The 16513-nt window shown below is 37.6% G+C and overlaps 1 protein-coding gene across 1 annotated transcript in view; it reads left to right on the top strand.

The window, feature by feature from the left end:
- LOC133530059 (facilitated trehalose transporter Tret1-like) overlaps window positions 1-16513 on the top strand; it is a 115908-nt gene that overhangs the window by 69573 nt on the left and 29822 nt on the right. The window lies entirely within an intron of this gene.

Genomic DNA, 16513 nt, shown 5'->3' with positions numbered 1-16513 from the left:
ATGCGGTTCACATAATACATTTACTTACCAAGTTTGAACAGTTATAGTTCTTATAGTTTCGGAAAAAAGTGGCTGTGACATACGGACGGACAGACAGACAGACATGACGAATCCATCATCCATCAATCATAAAGCTTTTTTTATTTCATGAATACTAGTCGCGGTAACCGAAGACAATATCAGTTCACCTTTCTCAACTGGGCAAGTCTCTCGAACTCCCCCTTGTATCATAGAAACAACAATAGATTGACAGCCAGATACCTTATCGATTGTATCTAATAGTGGCGCGCCTAACATAGCCGATGCACTTACATATAACTTGTATATATTTACACTCAAGTGACCTAGGTCTATTCTCGCTTCAAATCAAATACAATAGAATTTCTCTTGTAAAACCGGGGATTGCTTACTTTGCTAAGGCCTTCTATCCACTTTACAAATGGCAGGAGGCTTTATAATGGGCTTAAAAGGAGCGAGAGCTCGCGCGAGTAAAATTTTAGTTGGTAAAAGGTATCTATTTTTTTTTTTGTATTAAGAGCGTACGAACGAACGAAGTTCGTTTGACGGAAGCGATTTTTGGAGGCGAGTCAGAGTGACAACCAGCTCAGGGCGGTGTAGTATAACGTAGGAAGAGTGAGACCAAGACAAGTCTGCAACGTTTTGATAGCACACGCAACGATTTTGTAGAGATATACTTCGAAAGCAATTCTGAGAATATCAATACGAGAAACTTGGATTAGTTTCGCAGATAGTTTCCTATACCTGCGTCACCTGCAGAGCTTCGGCAATGTATTTGCTGTGGTGGTATATATTAGCGTTTGTTTGTTTTTCAACTGACGACATGGGTAATTAGGTAATTTCAAGTTAAGATTGTAGAAATGTGCGAACATGTACAGACAATAATAGTAGAAAAAAAAGCAGAACATTAAGAGGACATCCATAAATGAACCCACCTAGTATAATGCTAGCTATGAACCCATTTCCGGTCTTCCGTAGGGCTCATTCGGTGATGACACGTTACGACAGGTAACTCTAGAGATAAAAAAATTAAAACAACAAAAATTAATAACCAGCAGAGGTATCATGGTCGAATTTTTATCACCTGTCATGTTATGCGTCACTTTCGCACTTACATACATGTTAGAACGTGACAGGCATGGTGACAAATGATAAAGAGCCGACCATCTTAGCCCCACAGGAATCAATATATATATAATAAAGATGATTTGAAAGAATGATTTCTTGTAGATCGCAAAGAATTGAAAGGTACCCTGGACAATTTGACTAGTCTTGTTTAAATATTTTTTCATGATTGCCCAGTAGTTTTTGATAGATTGAAATTGGGGACAATTCAGAGGATTCATCTCGCGGGGTATGTAATTGGCCTGATTATTAGCATACCATGCCAAAACGTTTTTTGAGTAGTGGCAGCTGGCTAAATCTGGCCAACATTTCACAGGGCCGTTATGGGTTCTAATAAATGCCAATACTCATTTCTCTAATCACTCTTTAATATAAAGGTCCGACTTCATTATTGACTATGTTATAAAACTTTTCGTCTTACAGCCGCAATTATAAATTCCTTGCCATATCATATGTTTCTTTGCGAACTTGTCAAGTTTCACGATCTTATATTTTTCAGGTACATTACCTCTATTATTGGCCATATAAAACTTCGAACCGAGTAGTTGATTAAAATCGAGTTTTACATACGTCTTTTCGTCCAACAACAAGCAACTTTCGAATTTTATCAATACTGGGTCGTACATTAGTTGAGCTAGTTGCTCTGAACTGGCTGTTTTATTGCTCGATAGCTCTTATAGCCACCTCTGAGGTAAATCATCTTTATCTTTTTAGAAGTTTCTTTGAATTTTTGGGATAAATCGTAATTAGACCGTCCTGAATTTTGTTTGAGTGGCCTTGCGACTTTTTTTTCCCAAAATCTTGTTATTTGTCCCAGACTTCCGATTAGTTTGTACTTTCCTGTCGGCTGATAGAGACTCTTTGTAACGTTTTATGACCCTACAAATACTAGCTTTTAGCATCTTAATCGACTTAGCTGTCTTCGTCCGGGATCGATAAGAATTTTCGAAGTATTTGTGCACGATCAATCTCCTTTTCTCAATTTTCATGGTCGAAAACTTTAAAATGCATAAAGCTAGAAAAATAGTATTTTCACCATTAATACTTTGAAAGTTGGTGATTGGACTGTAACTGTCAATTTTTTTCCCGCCATGGAATTATTATTTTTTAAACATTGCTAATTATGTGCCAATTCTATATGAACTAAGCTTTAATAATCCATCACACAAGAGACATGAAGAAAAGTGAAACAAAACAGTCGCAGTTGTTATAGTCGTGTTATTCTGGTTTACATATTGCATATGTAGGTACAGTCAGCATCAAAAGTAGCGGATCAAATAACGCTTCATAAGTATCTACCATTCTGTAACAGCTTAACAAAAAGTGATGTCTTTAATATATAACGACTACGACTGTAAAAGATATACTTTTGAACTGGAATTTTAGAATATCATCTATTTTCGGAAAAGTTATCCGGAATATCAGATACTTTTGGCGCGTTGTTTCATCCGCTACTTTTGATGCTGACTTTACATGTTTCGGAGTTGTTAGGTTTGTTGTCTTAAATTTTATATTATCTACTCGTAATTAACGAGTAGAGTTTTATAGTTAAGTACAGTTCAAATATAATTTATAAAGTGTTGGTTGTAGAATAAGACATTAAATTAAAAGCATATAAAATTTAAGCTCGAGTTTGCTGAATAGCTAGCAGAATACAAAATCATCCTTATAGTAACATGAATCCGAGAATTGCGATCAGGGCCCACTTGGAATTGATTTCCAAGTTTCCATTAGCATAGTTGCTAGATTCCTATTGTTTTGCTAGTGAGTGAAGCTCGGATAAGCAACTACCGGTACCTAAGAGGAATTTAATAGTATTTGATACAATCGTGATATAATACAGAGCTTTTCAGTCAAGTACCGTGTTTAGGCAACGGAGCTTGTTGACTTGCCTAAGTAAGGTACGAGATTGAAAAGCTTGATTGTATAACTATTGTATATAATACTTTTTCTACGAGTCATCTAAAATAATACCTTTTTTAATTATAAAACTTAAATAATTAATGGAAATTGGTAAGTGTCTCAGTAGACAAAAATGTAGTAAAAAAGACATAAACGCGCGACTCCCGCCCCGCGCCCGCGCCTCGTTTGTCTTTTCTATGGGAATGCGGCGGCACGTGATTGGTCAATTTTTTTATAGACTACAGCGTATTGAAATGAATCGTTGTTGTGTTGAGAGCCCATACGTGAAAATTACGCAATTATAGTTTGGTATACGAAATCTTAATTCAACCATTACGGTCAAGGAGTAGAAAAAGGAATATTTTGTATAGCCCATAAGTATTACCTACTATGACTCGCTTTCATATTTTATTTTTATTTTATTTATTTAAGGTTCACCAACAATTGTTGACATCGATACATTCAAAACGTACAAGCTAATACATGTAAGGAGTGGTGTCACAATTACTTACAGGTAAACACGGCATGCGAAACAAATATAAGTAAACAACTATAGAATTACCAAAATTTTAACTTAAATTCTAATTACTTATGTTTAAAAAAATATTTTCGGACAGATTTTATAAATTTATTTAGTGGGTCATAGTGCATATCCGCCTTGTCACAGCAACCATTAGCAATTTTACATATAGTTTTCCTCACCTGTGTCTGTGTTTTAAACGTAAAGACGAAAAAAGACTCGTATACTACGAGTATACGGTCGAATTAAGGAATATTATAAATTTTCGTGGTCGGTCGATGATCGTACTAAGTGGAATTTTGGAATTCCTCATGGTTCGATGGTCAAACTAAGTGGAAAATAAGAATTCTTTATAGTCCGCGAAGTCACAGAGCGAGGAATTAAAATTCCTTGTCGTTCGATATGCCGGAAAAAGTGGCCGGAGGGCAAAAAGCACACTTACGGGTTTCGGGCTGTCAGATACGGACAGATAACAAGGGTTCCGTTTTTGCCATAATGGCTACGGAACCCTAAAAACACTTGATTATATTATATAATCACTTTGACATTATTACACCTCTAAAATTAAAAATATAAATCTAGCCAGCATTTCGTCCATACATGTAGCTTTATTTGACGTTCATAAGCGCATTGTAATATGCCTACTTGAATAATAAACTATCTTTATCTTAGCTTAGAATAAATTTCAAAGTGGAAAAAGTACTGTCTTGGGTGAGATTTGAACTCACGGCCTCTGGATCGATACTCCAGCGCTCTGTCATCTGAGCCACCAAGACCTCAGCCATAGGCAGCAGATTCTCCACCATATGGGTCTAGGGGACCCTAGCAACATCTACCGTAAGAACGTTACACTTCTTAGACGGCTACCGGAGTTTCAAGTCATATTGGAAATTCACCAGTGACGAAGTGCTACCCATACTAAATTATTTTTTCAGAAGCAGAAACGTCTGCGATCGATGCTATTAATCTTTATCTTATCTTTATCTTACATTAGATACATTATAAAATGAGAAATGTGGTCATCCAGACATTGTGTCTGCTCGGCAGTCCATAAAAGAGAACTCGTCAATCCATACATAACTTATTTAAGCATTGCCAAGTATTTTCCCCAAATAAGATTTAATCTATAAACGGAAAGCATGACAGAAAATAAAAGTAAGAAAATGGTTATTGATCTAAAGGCAAGTTCAACTTTATTAATAATTTAAGTCGTGATATTTTATTTTATTTATTCATTTTAGGGATAACAAACAACTATACAATATAATGTTACATTTAGTATTACAATTAAAATTAACGTAATGCATAGCCAACGACATCATCCACAAAAATATGCAATGGTTGGCACAAAAAAGAACAGTTAATTATTTGATGTAGGTGCTTATTTAGGGGAAAAATAAGGTATCCTATTCACCCCCACTTTACGTGTAGGGGAGGTACCCTCAAAAAAAATATTTTTTTAGATTTTATTGTACGACTTTGTCGGCTTTATTGATTTATATATCCATGCCGAATTTCAGCTTTCTAGCACTAACGACCACGGAGCAAAGCCTCGGACAGACAGACAGACAGACAGACGGACATGGCGAAACTATAAGGGTTCCTAGTTGACTACGGAACCATAAAAACAGGTAACGAAAAGAAGTGAAGTGTTTGCTGGGATATTGCGATAATGTAGCAATTTTTGTGATGAGTGACGTCAACGGCAGGTTGAATTTGTGTTTAAAGTTATTATTTTACATATTTGTAAATCAAGAAAAAAAAAATCACGAAGCTTGCTTAGAAGAGTCCGCAGCAAGCTCGGCCGAATGTCACCTTCCTATACAAACGGAGTTTCGTTTTCATTTTAAAACTACGTGTTGGATTGTAATGAAACTTTGCACATACAATGACATAAGGTATAACTATGCCTGTAATTAGTTTATATAGCTCCAGCTTATAAAACGAAATAGAGCAAAAACAAGTTTTGTGCGAAAAATTTAAATTTGCTGTATTTTATTGACTATCTGAAGCTACATAACCTAAGTAGAGTAACCGGAACTCTATTTTCAACTCCTACGCTTACTCTGGTTATAATATTAGCGGAGAATCGTTGAGCATTAGACTTTTTGTTTGCCGCGATATCTATTGTCGAGTAGCAGTACTGAGAGTTCCGCTACTCGATGCTAGATGTTGACTGCGAAAATAATAAGCATTTTGTTACCAAAACTGATGTATAGAGTGAGCACTCTATTACTTCTTATTTCTCTATGACCAGGCCCTATCCCCTGTGAACAAACACACAAACTTTAATCAGAGTTTTTCAAATATCGAAAAGATTGGTAATGTCACAGTTTGTCCCTAAAAATACCGAACAGCGCTCCCTTTTATTCTTTTGATGACCACATAATCTCATTGATGAGATATTCAGCCTGGTGCCTTGGAAAGCTACCAAGCACTCATAACGGCTATAGAAGTATGGCTTCGCATTGCTTGACGACCGTTGGTTGATCCTACTAATTGAATAACCAGTGTTCTTGTGGTGAGGCATTTTTAATGGTTTTCGTAGCTTTTTATTAAGCTTTTGGCTTTTCTTTTCTAAATTTAGACTAATTTCTAGGAAACTATTTCTCTACATTGACTAAAATTTATATATTTAAAGTTTTTCGTGTTTACTGAAACGTTTGAAAATTTAAGACTGCGATCTATTTCGTGAGTTTTATACTCTGTTAAATCGTCGACTAATCGTCGAGTGAAAATACGTTAGTGCCTTATGCCACTTACATTGGTTTGCAGGAAAGCGAAAATAAGCAAAAAATGTTTTGAGGAAATAATGGAAATATTCAACTTATGTATCATTTAGGCATATATGTTTACTATTTATAGCACATACGGCCCGATTCGAAAAATGATTAAGACACGTTTAAGATCTTCGAAAGATCTTTAAAAGATCGATAACTAAACGACATGGCAAGATTGACATTTATTTCGATTCCGCTGTGATCCCAATAAGATCTATCTACGATATTTCTAAGTCAACGTGACATTGGTTGCCCGAATCGAGCTGCTTCTGTCAAATATACGACATGTAAACGATATCTAAATGAGAACTTATCTAAACCAGAACTTATCGTTATCGTATCTCATTCTTCCAATCACACCTCGATCTCACAGCATCCACCACCATAGGCACAGTTGTGCCAGTAGGTACTTTGGCAGAGGGGAAAGTATGAATGCCGTCTCCCTTCCCTGTGTTGCTGGAAGATATTGGTAATCATGAAATAAAATCATTTTTATAGACAACTCATTTTGCGTCATCGTGTGAACCAAACAAGCGTTTTGTATGAAATTGAGCAACCGAATTACGCGACTCACAACTCAAAAAATGGCGCTCGTTTGGCTTCACCTTTATTCCCCTGTTCATCTCAGCAGAAAGATGGCAGAAAGTGGCCGACGAAAAGGTAGATGTAATAACCCATTTATAACCGACTTCAAAAAAGGAGGAGGTTCTCAATTCGACTGTTTTTTTTTTGTATGTATGTTACTCGATATCTCCGAGAATCGTGAACCGATTTTCAAATATTTTTTTAAAATCGAACGGGTATAACCCCAAGATGGTCCCGTTAGCACCAAGTCGGGGTCTGATGATGGGTTCTTGGAGAAATCGAGGGAACTCTTCAAATGTTATAGGTACATGTATGGTGCTTTTGGTAATATTTGAAGTCGGTTTTATTTTTTGTTAAAAAGTTTTATATTATTATGAGCTGCTGTTCATGAGTTATTTACGAAAATATAGTAAAATTGACCATAACATTGATTTTTAATTAACTTTTCCCCTTTAATATCTTTTTAAATGTTGATCCTAGCGAAAAAGTGTACTGAATCTTTCTTGACGGCAATTTTATATATATAATTTGGGTGACAGAAAATGTTTGCTATGGGCCACCGTTTAAGATTTATCTGGCTAGTTATTCTCAATTTATAAGTTCCTCGGACTCGGCTAGCCGTCTATAATGATCCACATGCCGTAAAAGGGTGCCTATTCAGTCCGATCTTGACTTACAAGGGTTGCTTGTATAGGATCGGTTCAGAGCTATGATGTTCTGGCGGGATTACAAACGGAACTTGTTTAATTGGATGGTTTGATTGACAACGTCCGTTGATAAGCGTTTTCCAATGAAAATATAGAAAACCTGATTCTCACATATTCTGATATTTTTGGGTTCTTCCAACTCAGAATCCTGATGCTAAAACAGAGCTTCGACACAACAAACCAAACAAAAATATTTTTTGCCGTCTTCTGCGTAATGTTACGGAACCTTTGGTGCGCGAGTCAGATTCGCACTTGGTCCGTTTTTTTAATACTACATCAGTGGCAAACAACCATACGGCCCGCCTGATGGTAAGCGGTCACCATAGCCTATGGACGGTTGGAACTCCAGAGGTGTTACATGCATACTCTTGCAAACTCTAACACGCCGCACCCTCGTTGAGTTCTGTGTCTCTATATCTGTGTGTGTGTGTCTGTTGTGTCTAATATTCTTAGTGTCTTGTTGTTATCCTAACTTATGCACAAACTATTCACAAGCACTATATTTATGAGCTTGATAGCTGTTAGCTAAACTGCTGGAAGGAACTATTGAATGTAGCATCCAAAGCCACATTCAAGCTAGATTGTAAACTAATTTACATTTAAAATGGAAATTGATGGCGCCGGCGCTTTGATCGGCGGCAGAGTAGAACAGCGGGTTTTATTAAAACGGGTCTAACGCTATTTAAATATTTTTAGGCGCGCTGTACATTTCAATTTCAATATTTATTTGCAACCAAAGTAGATTACAGTAGACAAATGCAACTTAATGCATTCGTACGACTAAGGAGAGACTTTGCCTCCTTGTGTGTGTTCTATCGCTTGTACAATGGGCTGTGCTCTGAAGAATTGGTTGACATAATGCCAACGGCCGCTTTCTATTTCTACCATCGGCCCTGTTCACCCTCTCACCCTAGAACCTAAATGGTCGCGTGCTGTGCGGTTTAAGAGGAATTTCCTCCCGCGGACTCTTCGGCTGTGGAATGAGCTTCCTGCCGAGGTTTTCCCGAGGGGCTACAGTATGGGGATGTAATTGGGTAAAATATATTATACATATTTTAATTATTACCTGTAGTATTTTTGTTAACCTCTGAAGACGATTTTTTTTTGTGTACTCTGTGGCACTGGCGTCCTTTCCAAACTTTGCAATTGAAACTTTGAGCGTCGTGTTTCTGCTGTTTCGACATCGGTTTTAACTATAAGCCCGTTAGATTGGACCACTAAAGGATGACTCACGCTAGACCGGCCCGGGGCTGGGCCGGAGCATAAAGCCCTTCATTTTCTATGGAAAGCATATCGTGTTTACCGATTGGCCGTCATAGACAATGAAGTGCCGAACGCTCTTAAAGGCCGGCTTTCCCATGAAACTGTTGGTGATGCGCTTAGGATGTTACCACCCCAATCGATCGATAAATCTATCGATGGCATCGAACGATGGTAGAAAGGAACAGTCGACTACGATCGATAGTTTCTACCTGGAGCAATGGGTATACAAATTAGGTCCGATTCAGACATTTTAAGGACCTTTTCTTGCTCTAGTTATGTTCCGTAGTCGCTATTCGAAAACATTCTAGCCACGGTCCTATCAGGGTGCCTAGGCAACGTGCCAATCGTTTACACTCCGTGGCGAAGGAAACGCGACTATCTCTGTCGAACTAACATGGAAGAGTGATAGAGAGAGATGACTACGATACGATACGGAGCGTAAACGATTGGCACCTTGCCTAGGCACCCTGGCTAGCTGCGACATTAGTATCACTGACATAACTATTTATTTTCAATAAAAATATACATAATGGATATATAAATACAGAGGATTACTGTAACTAGCTTACCTAGACCTAGAGTTTCAACGCAGTATCACTTAAATTTGACCGTTCTAAGAAATACAAACCAACTAAGTGTTAAGATTATCTTTTACCACACAACCTACGTACCTTTTTGGTTAAGGTAGGAGTTTCTCGGAACAAATTCACCTCCGCTCTTAGAACATTAATATTCGCGCCACGTGCGAGCCGTGCCCTAATAAAGCACCCTATATACTTGTACGCATGTTTACTGCTAACTAAATAACGTTACGATTCGCACAGAGAGCTTAAATCAACGTAATACTTATTACTCACTCCGTTGGCTCTGTGACCTACTCGTAAAATGAGACTTGGCCTCCGACACAAGACAACGCGACTTTTCTCGGTCCTGTGCGACTTCTCGGCAATTGTTGACTCGAAGTTCGCGCAGATTCACCTTCACCATGCCGCTCCAGCTACACCTGGCACGTCCGAAAGGACGTCCGCCTGCTAGGCGACCCAGGTACGCTCTTTTTACTTTCCGATCTTCATCCATTCTCTCAAGGTGAATCTGACCCAACCAACGGAGGCTATGGGCTTTACTTTTACCCATGATGTTAGTTAGGTTCAGCCACTAGGTCTTCAATCTCACGGTTCTTAAGGTCTGTCCTATTTTCATCCGGTCTTCGTTTGGGACCCAGTATCTTACGGAGGATTAATATATATATATATATGAAACATTTGCTCCCCCTACATATCTTGCGCTACATAACTTTAAGAACTGACATATTAACTGCCAGCGCGACCGACCGACAGGTTTTTTCCCATTTGTAGCAAAAAGCGCCAACGAACAGAGAACCGCCTAGCGGGTCGCTGGCAGTGAAAATGCTAACTTTCTAAGTGCACGGGTGTAATGACGAGCGACCAGCGACGCATCCTTACCTACTGTAACATTTGTATATCTGCCAAGACAAGACGAGCGAAGCGCAAGGCACTACTTACTATTTCTTGAAGCGCTTCATCGTTTTTTGAACCCTCATAACTTGGGTTTGGATTATCCCAAATAAACAAAATTCTCAGGATATAATGTCAATAGTAGACCTATTAAACATAAAAAGTTTCAATTGCATAGTTCTTATACTTTAGATTTAATTGATTTCTGAAAAAAAAACCGATTTCGTCACTGACTCACTCACTCATTCACTGATGATCATCCAAACTCTTAGGGTAGTTCCTGATGTCCTAGAAAGCTGAAATTTGGTATGTAAGCTAGTATTAGTACACAAACTATAAAAATAAATTAAAACTTTGAACTTTTACCCCCTCACCGAAACGGGCAAGCCATATATTTTTTACTAAAGTATAGAGTTTGTGTAGTTACGGCTGGTAGAATTAGCAACGTAGAAACATGAGATCTGATAACTTTTTGGAAGTGTGAGTGTGGTTTCGTCTTGGCAACATTTTACATAAAAATGTTTTTGATGGGATGTTTATTTCCTTCTAAGCCTAATATTTAAGTAACACAAAAAAAAATTGCACTGTCAAATAAATTTAACTAGGTAAGTACATACCAACTTTTAGAAATGATTGTACCCCTTAAACACGGAAGCTTGATTAGAATAAAACTGTAAAACTACTATCTTGAAAAGCGAGTATACAAAATTTACAAAACGTCCTAAATCCCTACAGCAATCTAGGTCTTTAAGCTATTTTAAATTTTAGGTTTCCTGAGATCGTTTTGGCTTCAAGGCTAGCAATAACGCCCTAGGTCAGAACAGTAGGAAATGCGAACATGCAATTTTAGCATGCAACATGTTACATGCGGTCACGCAATACACACACAGCTTGGTAAATACTAGTTTTGCAAGGGAATTTATAACGCTCGAAACCTCTTATCTCGTTGAAACTGAACAGAGAAAATTAGACTCTATTGTTTCGAAATAGAATCAAAATTGCTTTGGATTTAGAGAATAAGATAGAATAAAGTTCTCTCCGATTTTGTACTGCAATCGACAATTTTCACAAACTCATATCTTGCTCAAATGCTGCGCTGGATATTAGACTTTTTGATTCGGAGATAGAGTTGAAATTGCTGCTGATATTGGTATGTTAGGGTAACGTTTTCTATTTGCGTGGTTTTGTTTGTTTTCTGTGACATGGGACGAATTAATCTGCACGCTGCAAATAGGGTTATCCCAGCGACTGTTTTTGTATAGTTATGTACTTCTATACGTATTTACGAGCTTTTATGTAAGTTGTCCTGTTAGTATACCTACTGTATGTAGGTTTAATAGTTAGTGTGGGTCAACGCTTGGAAGCTAAATTTGACCCACATCCCGATTTCCGATTAAGCTGAAGTTCTGCATACCTATCATATGTAAATCGGATGAAAATGCAATATTATGATGACATGGAGCTGATCTGATGACGGAGACCGGAGGAACCATGGGAACTCTGTGATAAAAAAACGCAAACTCATTATGTGTGGGGTTGTGGGGAAAGAAAAGTACAGTCAGCAATTAAAGCTTGTACTAAAAATTAATTTTTTGCCCAAAACTTATTATTTTAAAATAAGAACAAAGCAAAAGAATAACAAGCGGCTCTGTTAGCTGTAAACTTTACAAACCACCATAGCGCCCCCATTTCGAAAAATCCATGAAAAAAATCACAAAGAAAACTTTTAGATATAGAACTTAGGTACTAAGATTTTAAGATACAGGCAAACGAGCAGACGGATCACCTGATGGTAAGCGATTACCGCCGCCCATGAGCACCTATAATACCAGAGGGGTTGTAAGTGCGCTGCCGGCATTTAAGATGGGAGTACGCTCTTTTCTTGAAGGTTTGAAGGTCGTATCGGTCCGGAAATACCGCAAATATGGTTGAGAAATTCGACCTGTATATAAATAGAAATATTTAATGTGTGTTGAGTTTAGGTTACATAATACTTTGCAGTTCTTGTAGGTTATAATTTAATCCTTCAAACCCTACCATATTGGTACACATAAGGCACACTGCTACATTAAAAATTATTAGTATACCTACACATATAAGGCAAAAAAAAAACATAATATTATACGAAGAGATGGTTTTTCCCCAACCTGAAACGTAGACCTTTCTCAGTCAAAAGTAACTGACTTAACAGTTTATATGTTTCTATTGGAAAAAAGCTTATAGCTACTGCCACCAGGATATCACAGTAAACCAGCTATAAATAAACATCGAACACGTGTGAAATGTCTTTATTTATAAGCCTAAAGGTGCCATCACACTATCGATCGCCGCGCGATATTACTAATTCAGCAGCACCTGGCGAGCCAGAACAGCGGTACTTAGCGGCAAATTACCATTATTACGGGACCGATAACACTAAGTTACATGCTTTTTGCGGCTAGGGTTGAAAGGCAATGGGGGCAATTTTACTTCCTAGTAAGACAAATAGAGGTAAGGTCATAGAGGAACAACTTGACGGAGGCCGCGCAATTGACGACCAGCTGTGACATTGCAATGGCGGAAGGTTTCAATGTGTGCGTGTCACGCATGTATACCTAGGCGAATTGAGTACATTTTCTCTATTTTGATACGAACACCTTTCTAGCTCGGGGATAAGGTTCAATTTAGTATGGCAAAAAAAGTGAGAGCGCCCTCTACTTTAGGTACAACTTCATGGATTAATATCGTATTTTACGAAAGATAATGTATTAATTGATTAACTTATGTATGAAAATTTATCCTGCCTCTTTTTTTCTTTCGATCGGTATAATTTTTGCAACATTTGACCACGCATGCATATTTAATTTTTTTTCTTCGAACAATTAACGCACTGATGTTTCAATTCGACTGACGGCAGATTGGTGGATGAGGCCATAGAGATAACTGTCAATGTGTGTGTGTCACGTGTAAATACTAGAAATTTGGTGGACGATGGAATCCTATTTGTGTTTTAGCGAAACTACGTCCTTAGTATTCTAGGTCCATGGGTAAGGTAATAGAAAAACATACATCGAAATTGCGCTACCGAATAAAACCCAGCTATATGTGATGTCAGTATTGAATTATAAAAATATTTAAGAAATATATCTTTACCATAGGTATTTTTTTTAGGTAATTACTTAAATGTTACATTAAAAATAAATTATATTTGCAAACATTTTACGGGATAGCTGCTTGATATAAAACGAACTGTCATAAGGACCATCATTGGACGCGCAAGGTATAGGTAGTTTAGTCTGGACGTCAACGGGACGCCCATAGAACATGTCGAATAAAATCTGAAGCTAAAGCAGAACAAATAATTCTACTTTTAAAAGAAAACCCATTATATGATAACTTCTCCGCCATTTGCTCGAATAAAACTCTACGCTTAATGTAAATAGCATTCCATTTCTATAAAATACGAGTTTGCGTAAATTCGTATTTTTGATAAACGGGATCGTGAAGAATCTCGAATTTCACACTATTGAAAAAGTACTAAACGCCAAATCAGGTATTGCAAATTTCAATCTTAATGTAGTACATTAAGGCTACAATTTGAATGGAGTTGATTTGGTCTTATTGCGTTGCAGTTTTGAAATTTCTGTGTGTTTTATTCCTGACCCTTGTGTCCCCACTGCTTGCCGAGTAATCGTTTTATATAATCGTTTTAGAACTGTGAAAATAACCGTTCAAGTGCGAGTTCGTTTAACTCGTGCACCGAGGGTTCCGTACTAACTTTCAATTTTCTCATTTGACTATAATCACGAAAGACTTTTGAACAGAAGTATACTAAGTATAATTGGGTACAGCGCCATCTATCGGCAAATTGGCTAACTAATTGCGCGAACTGTATGTATGTTGGTTTTTCAGGGATAATTCTTTATGATATAAACAGATTTCAACAATTTTATTTGCAAGAAGGTGTTTTAGTGTAATCTCATAAATTTCAAGTATAATAAACACCACCCCCAAAGGGGGTTAATTTGCATACCTATCAATATAGAAAATTTTGTTTATTAAAAAAGTTATTACATTAAGATAGTATGTGATTTTATTTTTCTGTAATATTTATGATAATTTGAATGATATGTAAAATAGAAAAAAAAATATATAAAAAGAATTGGGAAGGGAGGAAGGATAAAGAATGTTATTTTTTTTTACATTTCCCTTCATAGATCTTTTTTTTCACAACGAAAACAAAATAAAAAATGTTTTGTAATGTTCAATATGAGGTTTTTCAAATGATACCCCATTTGATCTAGTAATTAGACATTTTATGGGAATTTTCCATAATTATTTAAAAAAATACACTTTCAATTTGTCTGGGTTAGCGGAACATTATTCATAACTATTCCAAATTTCAAATCGAAAGCGTAAGCAGTTGTTTCTAATGTTTTAAATTCGAGTTTAGCAATGTGACAGATAGACGAACGGACAGAGTCACACATAAGGGCCAATAACTTATTGTGTGAGACCTTTTTAAGTACCTATTTATTTTCTTTCCGGACCCTTAAACATATGTTCCAATCTTCTACTTCTCAAAAGCTGAAAGGTTAACCTTTCGAACGCCAAGAACAGAACACCTAAAGTCGTCGTAACTAGTCGTGTCCACAGCGCCAAGGACTTTTTTTAAACTACGTCGGTGGCAAACAAGCATACGGCCCGCCCGATGGTAAGCAGTCTCCGTAGTCTATGTACGCCTGCAACTCCAGAGGAGTTACATGCGCGTTGCCGACCCTAAAACCCCTCCCCCCTCCCCCCTCGTTGAGCTCTGGCAACCTTACTCACCGGCAGGAACACAACACTATGAGTAGGGTCTAGTGTTATTTGGCTGCTGTTTTCTGTAAGGTGGAGGTACTTCCCCAGTTGGGCTCTGCTCTAGAACTGGAATGACATCCACTGGCTGTGCCCATACCTCTCTTTTGGACGTAGTTTAAGGACGTACCCGGGTCCAGAATCTGTAAGTGTTATGGCGGACGCTGTCAAAGTAACCTTCACACTGTCAAGTAAAGTTAACATTAGATCCCTTGCGCCCGGGAGCTTGGCTTTTGAGTGATGTTTGTATAAAGCGTTCAAAGGGTTCCCCAAGGCGAAAAGGGTCCCCAGCAAGCTCGGTTCTCCGTTCAAACGTAGTTACGCTCTCATTTCAAAACGACTAGCTAGATTGCTCTGAAACTTTGTACTTACAATAAGATAAGGTACGAGTAAATCTATGCCTTTAATTAGTTTATGTTGCTTCAGATATCAAAGTTAAAAAAGTTTTTGGCACAAATTTCATTTTTGGTACAAACTTTTATCGCTGACTGTACTTTTCTTTCCACTAGTAACTAATACTCATCGAGACAATTCTAAAAACCCCAACACAATTAGGTTACGTTGTTTTATCACAGAGTTCCTATGGCCACCTCCTGTCTCCATCATCAGATCATCTCGATGGTACCATAATATTGCATTGTCACCCGACTTACATAATTATACGACCTCCAAATTTATTCTCAAGGCATCATTAGCAATCTACCTATAATTATCAACTCCATAAATCGTGACTTGGATTGCATCTCAGACTGGAGTAGGCGATATGGGCTTAAGGTCAACCCAAGTAAAACCCAAGCGATAATTGTAGGTAGTTCTAAATTAATTCCTAGGATTGATTTTTCTCTGCTACCTGACGTAATGTTTGATGGTGTTCACATTCCCTTCTCACATCAAGTTAAAAACCTAGGAATCATAATAGACCGTACTTTATCTTGGATACCCCAGATTGGCGAGGTAAGCAGAAAGATGTTTGCTTCAATGGGTTCACTTCGCCGACTACGTAACTTCTTGCCATTAGCCACCAAAATTGCGCTTGCACAATCCCTTCTTATGCCTATACTAGACTATGCTGACATCAGTTATCTGGATCTTAATGAGGACCAGCTCAACAAACTTGAGCGCTTGCAAAATCTCTGTATTAGATTTATATTTGGACTTCGCAAATTTGACCATATTTCCAACTTCCGTGTCCAGCTCAAGTGGCTCCCTATACGTCTTCGTCGTAATTCTCATATTCTCAATCTTCTTTATAGCGTTCTTTTCAACCCCTCTACTCCCCATATCTTAAAGAGCGTTTTACAT

The sequence above is a fragment of the Cydia pomonella genome, chromosome 22, assembly GCF_033807575.1.
Source record: "Cydia pomonella isolate Wapato2018A chromosome 22, ilCydPomo1, whole genome shotgun sequence".
Classification (NCBI taxonomy): domain Eukaryota; kingdom Metazoa; phylum Arthropoda; class Insecta; order Lepidoptera; family Tortricidae; genus Cydia; species Cydia pomonella.
The sequence above is the reverse complement of the archived record's forward strand: the minus strand, read 5'-3'. Positions and strand labels throughout refer to the sequence as shown.